A 9,913-nucleotide genomic window follows, 5' to 3' on the forward strand; every position below is an offset into this window, starting at 1 on the left:
AAAAAAAAAAAAAAAAAGAAACAAAAAAGAAGTATTATTACAATTTCATTTAGTAGAAGATACCAGTCTGGGGACTACCTGGGAACACTTTTGGATCACTAGCTGTTCCTGGACCTCACTTAACACAATAGTATATAATTGATTCTTGTTCATACAATTCTATTGCAGCAACAATATAGTTGTATGGTATATGTGTTGGCACCTTTTTATTTTTTAAGAGACAGGCTCTCGGTCTGTCACCAGGCTGGAGTGCACTGGTACAATTATGACTCACTGCAGCCTTGACCTCATGGGCTCAAGCAATTCTCCCCCCTGAGCCTTCTGAGTATCTAGGACTACTGGCACTATGCCACCATACTTGGCTAATTATTTTATCATTTTTTTGTTGTTGTTCTTTGTTTTTTTCTGAGAGAACTAATTTTTATAATTATCTTACCATTCATGTCCCTTAAAAACAGCTGTACTGAGGTAGAATTGACACGCAGTAATCTGCACACATTTAAAGTGCACAATTTGATGAGTTTTCACACATGTATATACTTATGAAACCATCAGCATAATCAACATAGTGAATATATCCATCACCCCAAAGTGTCCCCTTTGTAATTTCTCCCTCCTGTCTCTAGTTATGGGCTCTCCCCTTCCTACCCTGTTCCTATTCTCAGGGATCTGCTGATTTACTCTTCATCACTATGCACTAGTTTATCTAGAATTTTATATAAATGGAATCACACAGTATGGATTCTTTCTCATCTGGCTTCTTTCACTCAGTATAATTGTTTTGAGATTCATCCACATTGTTGACCATTTCAATAATTTCTTCATTTTTAGCGAAAACTCAGGGTATAATTTATACATCATAAATTTCACCCACTGTAAGTGTACAGTTCAATTATTTATGGTAAATTTCCAGAACTGTGCAGTCATCACCACAATGCCATTTTAGAACACTTTCACCACCCCCCAGAAGATCCTTTGTGTCCAGTTGCAATCACTCCCTACTCCCATGTGTGGATTCAGGCAGCTATCACCTATCTCTATAGGTTTGTCTTTTTAGGATATTTCAGATAAATGGAATAAGCAAAATGTGGTCTTTTGCATATAGCTTTTTCATTTAGCAAATATTCTTGAGTTGATCCATGTTGTAGCATGTATCAGCACTTCCTCATGACTTTGAGTAAAGAAAAAATTTCTTAGATATGGCATCAAAATCACAATCTATAAAAGAAAAGTTGATAAATTGGATGTCATCACAATGAAAACTTCTGTTGTTTGGAAGGCACTGTTAAGAGAGTAAAAACGCAACCCATAAAATAGTAGCAAATATTTACAAAGCATATATTTGATATAGGTATTGTGTCCAGAACATATAAAGAACTCTCATACACAATAATAAGAAAATAAACATCCTAATGGAAAAATGTGTGAAATATTTGAATAAACATTTCACCAAGGGAAATATATGTATGGCAAATAAGCACATGAAAAGTTCCTCAATATCATTCATCATTAGAAAAATGCAAATCAAAATCAAAATGAGATATCACAACACACGTATTAGATGGATATAATTTAAAAGACTGACCATACCAAGTGTTAGCATATGGAAATATGGAGGGGATATCAAGTAGTATACCCACATTACCCACCTTAAAAAGCAGTTTGTCAGTTTTTTAAAAAGTTTAACATACACCTACCTTATAATTCAGCTACCCAAGAAAAGTGAAAACATGCCCATATAGAGACTTGCACATTAATGTTTGTGGCAGCTTTATTTGTAATAGTCAAAACCTGAAAGCAACTCATATGTCCATCAATGACTAAGTGTATAAACAATTTGTATATCTATATAATGAAATCCTATTCAGCAACATTTTTTTATTTTTTGTAGAGGAGTGGTCTTGCTGTGTTGCCCATGCTTGTCTCGAACTTCTGACCTCAAGCAATCCTCCCATCTCACCCTCCCGAAGCACTGGAATTACACAATTAACCTGGGGTCTGATATTCTTAGAAAACCTCTGGGCTCTCTTATTTACCTTGTACACTAGAGCTTGACCAGGTTATAGGTTCAATAGATGCTAAGGGCTGATGCAGAAAATGTATCCTCTTCCTTATAAGATTAGGGGCTCCTTAAATATTTGTTAATCTGAACTGAATTGGACTTAACATGAGCTGAATAAAAGATCTGAGTAGCTCTTGAATTAAACAATTAAAATCAAAATCATACAACCACATTTGACTTCATTAACTCACCTTTACCCTCCCTATCACCCAGATAACAATGGTAGAGCCCAATATTGGCAGAGCTCCTGTCAGAGACAAGAGTCCTCAAGGAACTGAAAAGGAAAGAGAAGCAAGGAGTGAAAGTACTGAGTGCCTACTATGTGCAAGGCTAATTCATAAAGGAACCATAGAATACCCTTCAGAATCCCGAACTTGAAAAATACTACATTGTTGCCCAGACAATGTGACATTTATTCACTTGTGTATGTAAAGATTGGACTAAATTGTAATTGCACAGCCACCATGGAAATGGATAACCAGATAGTGCATTAAGCTGGTAATATTAAACTTCTCATAGGTGGGTCTTAGAAATTCATAAACTTTCTTTCTTGTCCCACACTAGCGGGAAAAAAAAGCTTTGTCTAAACACAAAACCAGGACAGAGCCAAGTTAATTTTCTTCACAGATGAGTAGAATCATATAATTTCAGGATCAGAAAGGATTTTTATACATTCAACATTCAGTCACTAGATTTTTACTGATGTACAGAGACCCGAGACAAGCTAAACAAACTTAAAAAATATGTTTATTGCCTGATTGACAAAATATAAAGGACAACTCTGAGTAATTTTGCACCAGCAACACACACTTTACCCAGAGTGTAGTAAGTTACATATGTCAACTTCTTACCTAGAGAAGAAGGAACAATTTGGAGAGGGAGAAGAAAGTGGAGAAGATCTAAGAAATGATTATCTGAGTACAAGGGGGGTTCAAATGGCAATATTGCAGCAGTAGGTTCAGGTTTCTACTTTTAAAACTAGACTATATTTTTCATTTTTGCATTTCTTTTATTTTCCTTTTGATTTTCTTTTTTTTAGTAGAGTTCCTTTAGAAAATTCCAGCCTATTTCTACTGATTAAGAATAAACTGAAGGGGCCGGATGTGGTTGCTCATGCCTGTAGTCCCAGAACTTTGGGAGGCTGAGGCGAGCAGATTACCTGAGGTCAGGAGTTTGAGACCAGCCTGACCAACATAGTGAAACCCCATCTCTACTAAAAATACAAAAATTAGCTGGGTGTGGTGGTGCATGCCTGCAATCCCAGCTACTCAGGAGGCTGAGGCAGGAGAATTGCTTGAATCCAGGAGGCAGACGTTAGAGTGAGCAGAGGTCATGCCACTGCACCCCAGTCACTCCAGCCTGGGCAGAGTGAGACTCTGTCTCAAATAAATAAATAAACAAACAAACAAACAAACTGAAGGAAAATGTTTATTTTGTTAGCGCTTGGACCACGGATAAAGGAATAGTAGCTAGCCTCTGGAGGCCTTGTAGGCAGGAATTAAAGTTGCCATAGGACAAGAAAAACTTAAAAGAAAAGCATTCAGGTTGCTCCTCCTTCAAGAAAGCCCATCTCTGCTCATTTTTTGGAGATTTGTTATACTTTCTTAGATTATTGAGTATAACTTAATTGAAGAGAAAAGATATATGCTTATGAAAAGTTAACTATACAAAAAGTTGATCTCCAAAAGTATATAATATATGCCAAATTAGTGATATAAGCATTACATGCTATTATAGTTTATAAGGAGAAGAGTGCAAGGTTCTTGAAGCCATTCGTCCTTTAAGGAAAACTATTTCTAAGCCATTCCAGACAGATATACTTGATATTTTTAATGTTCTAACACCTATCCGTAGCAATCCAGATCCCTGGATGTAAAGTACCAAATTACTTCCCCTCTTAACTTTATAACCAAGTGTTTAGAAGAGAAGATAGAGGAAATACCCTGGTTTCATAGAGAGAGGAATATTTTATAATAGTGTGTTCATTTTAGATAGAGAAGCTACAAGCACACAGCAGCAAATATCTGTGACCAGCCCTTGTCTGTATTCCAAGTTTCCCCCTGGGAATGTAAAAACAGATGGAGAAAAAAGAAGGAGACACAGAATTCAGTGACTAGCCCTAAATCTGTCAGTAAAGCTTCGATGTCCCATTACACACTCTGGATCTATAAATAAGGCTGCTAAGTTCTCATGACCCTTCCGGACTGCTTCTACAGTTGTTAACTTCCTTTTCAATCTTATGATTTCAGCGTGGGCTTCCTCTGATATTACACCATAGAAAGCATTGATCACCATAAGAAGGAATATTTGTGAAGGTACTCCAGTGCCAGAAAGAGGTATACCTGAATTTTCCAAATGAACTTTGCTTTTTCAACTTGCAATTATCTTAACAAAGTAACTTACTTCATTATTCTCACGAAAATAAAATCAGTTCTATTTATGTTTGTTGCTAGCTTTTATTAACCCATTTGTTTTCTGCTAAGACGGCTTTTACAATGCTGTATTGTAACCTCTTCACACTTCTAAGTTATCATTCCTATCCCCCACTAGAAAATGAGCTGCTTGAAGGCAGCGATGAGGTCTTAAGTATGTTAGATTTCCAAAGAAACTCTCTGTATTCATCTAGTGAGGGTAACATTATTGGGGGATTACAGTAAATTCTAAAAAACAAATTAAATGCTGTTTCAGACAAGTAAAGCCATAATCTGTGAAAAGAGTGGCTTGTACTAAATGATCTCTACCACTCTAGGATTCACCACTTGCTTGAAAGTTTTACAATCTTCTTTTTATGGCTTAATACAAATTGTTGACTTCATTATAAATAGACAACTGAATCTAAATATTTAAATTTTTAGAAAAGTTTATTTTGGTCTGCAAGGACTGGGACGTTATTAATGAGACTAGAGACCATCTGCTTCTTTGTATATTTTTATAGTTATTTATCAGTTTTATTTAGCATCTTTCAAAGATGTGAGAATTTCAAATTTAATTATAATATGTAATAGATTAGTCTATATCAATGATATGGGTGGGATTTTTTTATTTTTTAGATACAAGGTCTCACTGTTTTGTCCAGGCTTGTCTCGAACTCCTGAGCTCAAGCAATCCTCCTGCCTCAGCCTCTTGAGTAGCTGGGATTACAGGCATGTGCCACCACTACTGATATTATCTGTGCTTTTTAACATTATAGTTAGCCTTGTGACTTAGTACTTTCCTTGATATATTGAGAAGCAACTTTACTTACACAGCAACTTCGGACTCTGACATTGGAAAGATTTTAATTTATATTGGAATGAGAAGATAACTCCAAATGGTTTTAAATGACAAATAATACCTTCAAATGTTAAACTTGTCCTATCATTAATTTAGTATTCACTCAACACTTACTGAGCACTTATGGGCAAGGTACATATGTGCTAGGCCCTGTGTGGGCTGCTTTTTTATACATTAACCAGATAGTCTGGGAGATAAGATATTTACACAAATCATTGATTTGCAAGATTGATTTAAGGTTCTCTAGAAGTTCATCAAAGATAGAAATTACTTCAGATAGAGGCTGAAGGAAGACTTAGTCAAGAAAGTGTAATTTGAGCTGAATGATGAGTAGTTTTTGTATATGCAAAGAAGGAGGAAAGGGCATTTCAGGAAGAAGGAAAGGCCATTCAAGAAGAAAAAAAGACAGTGAAAAAAGACAGCCAGGTGGGTAAGCTTATGGCACATGTCACTAGTATACTAAAATAGTTGTTTCTTCTAACTATACAGTGTACAAAAGAGAGCAGTGAGAGAGAAACTTGGAAAGGTAAATTGTACCCAGACTATAGAGAGCCTTAAATATCAGGCCAAGAAGTCTAGATGTTATTCTGAAGGCATTCTAAATCACTGAAGATTTTAAGGAAGACACGTCATAATTGAAAGCTACAGTGTGTAAAGAATTATTCCAGAAAGGGTTTGTAGCAAGGTAGATTGAAAGTTGATAGTGGTGGGAAGGCCTGCTGGTAATTATCTAATACCTTTCAAGTGTGGCTCATCTATAATATGAACAAGTTCTGAGGAGTTAATATACAGTATGGTGGCTATAGTTAATATTATATTATTTACTTGAAATTATTATATTATTTACTTGAAATTTGATAAGGAAGATCTTATTTCAAAACCACAATGAAATACCATCTCACACCAGTTCGAATGGCTATTATTTAAAAATTAAAACATAAGGCAGGCTAGGCATGGTGGCTGACACCTGTAATCCCAGCACTTTGGGAGACCAAGGCAGGCAGATCACCAGAGATCAGGAGTTCAACACCAGCCAGGCCAACATGATGAAATCTGGTCTCTACCAAAAAAATACAAAAATTAGCCGAGCGTGATGGCAAACGCCTGTAATCCCAGTTATTCATGAGGTTGAGGTGGGAGAATAGCTTGAACCCGGGAAGTGGAGATTGCAGTGAGCCGAGATTATGCCATTGCACTCCAGCCTAGGTGACAGAGTGAGACCCTGTCTCAAAAAAAATAAATAAATAAAACATAACAGGTGCTGGTGAGATTGTGGAGAAAAAAACACTTATACAGTGTTGGTGGGAGTGTAAATTAGGTCAGCCATTGTAGAAAGCAGTGCAGCAATTCCTCAAAGAGCTAAAAACAGAACTGTCATTCCACCCAGAAATTCTGTTACTGGGTATATACCCAAAGGAATATAAATCATTCTACTATAAAGATGTGTGTATGCATATGTTCACTGCAGCACTAGTCACAATAGCAAAGACATGGAATCAACCTAAATGTCCCTGAATAGAAGACTGGATAAAGAAATTATAGTATGTATGCACCATGGAATACTATGCAGCCACATGAAAGAATGACATTATGTCCTTTGTAGGAACATGGATGGAGCTGGAGGCCATTATCCTTAGCAAACTAACACAGAAACAGAAAACCAAATATCACATGTTCTCACTTATAAATGGGAACTAAATGATAAGAATACATGGACACAAAGAGGAGAACAACAGACACTGGGACCTACCTGAGGGTGGAGGCTATGAGGCAGGAGAGGATAAGAAAAAATAAGTAATGTGTACTAGGCTTAACACCTAGGTGATGAAATAATCTGTACAACAAATGATTGTATAGATAAAAAAAAAAAGCACGTGACACAAGTTTACCTATATAACAAACCTGCACATGTACCCCTGAACCTAAAATAGAAGTGAAAAAAAAAGAAAGTAGATCTTAAGCATTCTTACCGCCCCATGCCCCCACCCACCCAACACACACACACAAATGGTATATGAGGTAATGGATGTGTTGATTAACTTTGTTAGAGAAATGATTTCACAGTGTATACTTACATGAAATCATCACATTGTACACCTTAGAATATACAATTTCTATTTGTCAATTATATCTCAATAAAGCTGAAATGGGTTATTACTAAAATTTTCAACAGCACTATCTAGTGTATTACAAGATAATACTGCTCAGTTTAGAAAAAAACACTTGACATGGAACTAAGGAAAAGGTTAACTTTAGGCAGTTTTTTCTTTCTTCCACAACTGCACCTGAGTTCACAACCAATGGTGAATGAGCCAGGTAACTAGAAAGCAAACTGAGAAATAATGCAGGAGTTTCAAATAGGAGTCACATTTTTCTCTATGGCCTCAGAATGATTGTTCTTCAATTTTGGGGGTTGGGGAGGATTCAGGGGCTACACGTGCAGGTTTGTTACATGGGTATATTGTGTGATGCTAAGGATTGGGGTACGAATGGTTCCATCACTGAGGTAGTGAGTATAGTGCCCAATAGGTAGCTTTTCAGTCCACAATCCTCTCCCTTCCACAATACCTCCTATGATAGTCTCCAATATATATGTTCCCATCTTTATGTCCATATATACCCAATGTTTAGCTCCCATTTACAAGTGAGAACATGCAGTATTTGATTTTCTGGTCCTGCATTAATTTTCTTAGGATAATGGCCTCCAACTGCATAAATATTGCAGTCAAGGACATTATTTAATGCTTTTTTATGGCTGCCTAGCATCAAATAGTGTATACATACCATATTTTCTTTATCAGTCCACCATAGATGAGCATCTGAGTTGATTCCATGTTTTTAATATTGTGAATTGTGCTGCAATGAACACATGAGTATATGCGTCTTTATAAAAAACAATTTATATACTTGTGGGTATTTGCCCAATAATGGGATTGTTTGGGCAAAATGGTAGTTCTGCTTTAAGTCTTTTCAGAAATCTCCAAACTGCTTTCCATAGTAGCTGAACTAACTCACATTCCCACCAGCAATGTATAAGTGTTCCCTTTTCGCAACCTCACCGACATCTATTATTTTTGTTACTTTTGAATAACAGCCATTTTCACTGGTGTGAGATTACCATCTCACTATGGTTTTGACTTGCATTTCTCTGAATAGTTACGTTGAGCATTTTTTCATATGTTTGTTGGCTGCATCTATGTCTTGTTTTGAGAAGTGTCTGTTCATGTCCATTGCCCATTTTCTAACAGGGCTGTTTTAAGAATGTTGATTTAATTTTCTTATAGATTCTGGATATTAGACCTTTGTTGGATGTATAGTTTGCAAATATTTTCTCCCATTCTATAGATTGTCTGTTTGCTCTGTTGATAGCTCCTTTTGCTGTGTGGAAGCTCTTTAGTATAATTAGATCCCAATTGTTAATTTTTGCTTTTGCTGCAATTGCTTTTGATGTTTTCTTCATGAAATCTTTGCTAGGTACTGTGTCAAGAATGGTATTTCCTAAGTTTTCTTGTAGGGTTTTTATACTTTTAGGTCTTATGTTTAAGTCTTTCATTCATCTTGAGTTTATTTTTGTAGATAGTGAAAGGATGTGGTCCAGATTCAATCTTCTGCATATGGCACTAGCCAGTTATCACAGCACCATTTTTTGAAAAGGAAGTCCCTTCTCCATGGCTTGTTATTGTTGACTTTGTTGAATATCAGATGGTTGTAGGTGTGCAGATTTATTTCTGGAATCCCTATTCTGTGTCATTGGTCTATGTGTCTGGTTTTGTACCTGCATTATGCTGTTTTGTTGCTCTAGCTTTGTACTGTAGTTTAAAGTAGTGTGATGCCTCCAGCTTTGTTCTTTTTGCTTAGTTTGCTTTGGGTGTTCAGGTTGTTTTCTGGTGCCATATGAATTTTAGAAGTGATTTTCTTAATTCTGTGAAAAGTGATGTTGGTAGTTTCATAGGAATAGCATTAAATCTGTAAATGGGCAGTATGGCGATTTTAACAACATTGATTCTTCCCCTCCAGGAGCATAAAATGTATTTCTATTTGTTTATGTCACATCTGGTTTCCTTGAGCAGTGTTTTGTAATTCTCATTGTAGAGATCTTCCACCTCCCTTGCTAGTTGTATTCCCAAGAATTTTACTCTTTTTGTGGCTATTGTGAATGGACTTGTGTTCCTGATGTTTTCCATGTTGCTTGCTCTCTCTCCCTGTCTTTCTGGGATGCCAATGAGTCATGGGTTCAGTCTATTTATATAATCCCATATTTCTCAGAGGTTTTGTTCTTTCTTTATTTTTTTCTTTATTATTGTCTGACTGAGTTATTTCTGAGAACTGATCTTTGAGCTCTGAGAATCTTTCCTCACTTTGGTCTGTTCTGCTGTTAATATTTCCATTTGCATTATGACATTCTCGAAGAGAGTTTTTCAGCTCTAGAAGATCAGTTTGTTTCTTCCTTTTTTTTTTTTTTATTATACTTTAAGTTCTAGGGTACATGTGCATAGCGTGCAGGTTTGTTACATATGTATACTTGTGCCATGTTGGTGTGCTGCACCCATCAACTCGTCAGCACCCATCAATTCATCA

General features: G+C 36.2%; 1 protein-coding gene across 3 annotated transcripts in view; it reads left to right on the forward strand.

The window, feature by feature from the left end:
* The window catches only part of CYSLTR1 (cysteinyl leukotriene receptor 1), a 109,255-nt gene that overhangs the window by 90,543 nt on the left and 8,799 nt on the right, over positions 1-9,913 (forward strand). For 2 of the 3 annotated variants that reach the window (XM_011947431.1, XM_011947430.1), the window contains one exon: positions 4,312-4,398. The exons of the other annotated variant lie outside the window; for it this stretch is intronic. The gene's annotated coding sequence lies outside the window, so the exon portion shown is untranslated. The remainder of the gene's footprint in view (positions 1-4,311; positions 4,399-9,913) is intronic. 3 annotated transcript variants of the gene reach the window in all.

Source organism: Colobus angolensis, unplaced genomic scaffold (assembly GCF_000951035.1).
Source record: "Colobus angolensis palliatus isolate OR3802 unplaced genomic scaffold, Cang.pa_1.0 Scaffold265, whole genome shotgun sequence".
Classification (NCBI taxonomy): Eukaryota; Metazoa; Chordata; class Mammalia; order Primates; family Cercopithecidae; genus Colobus; species Colobus angolensis.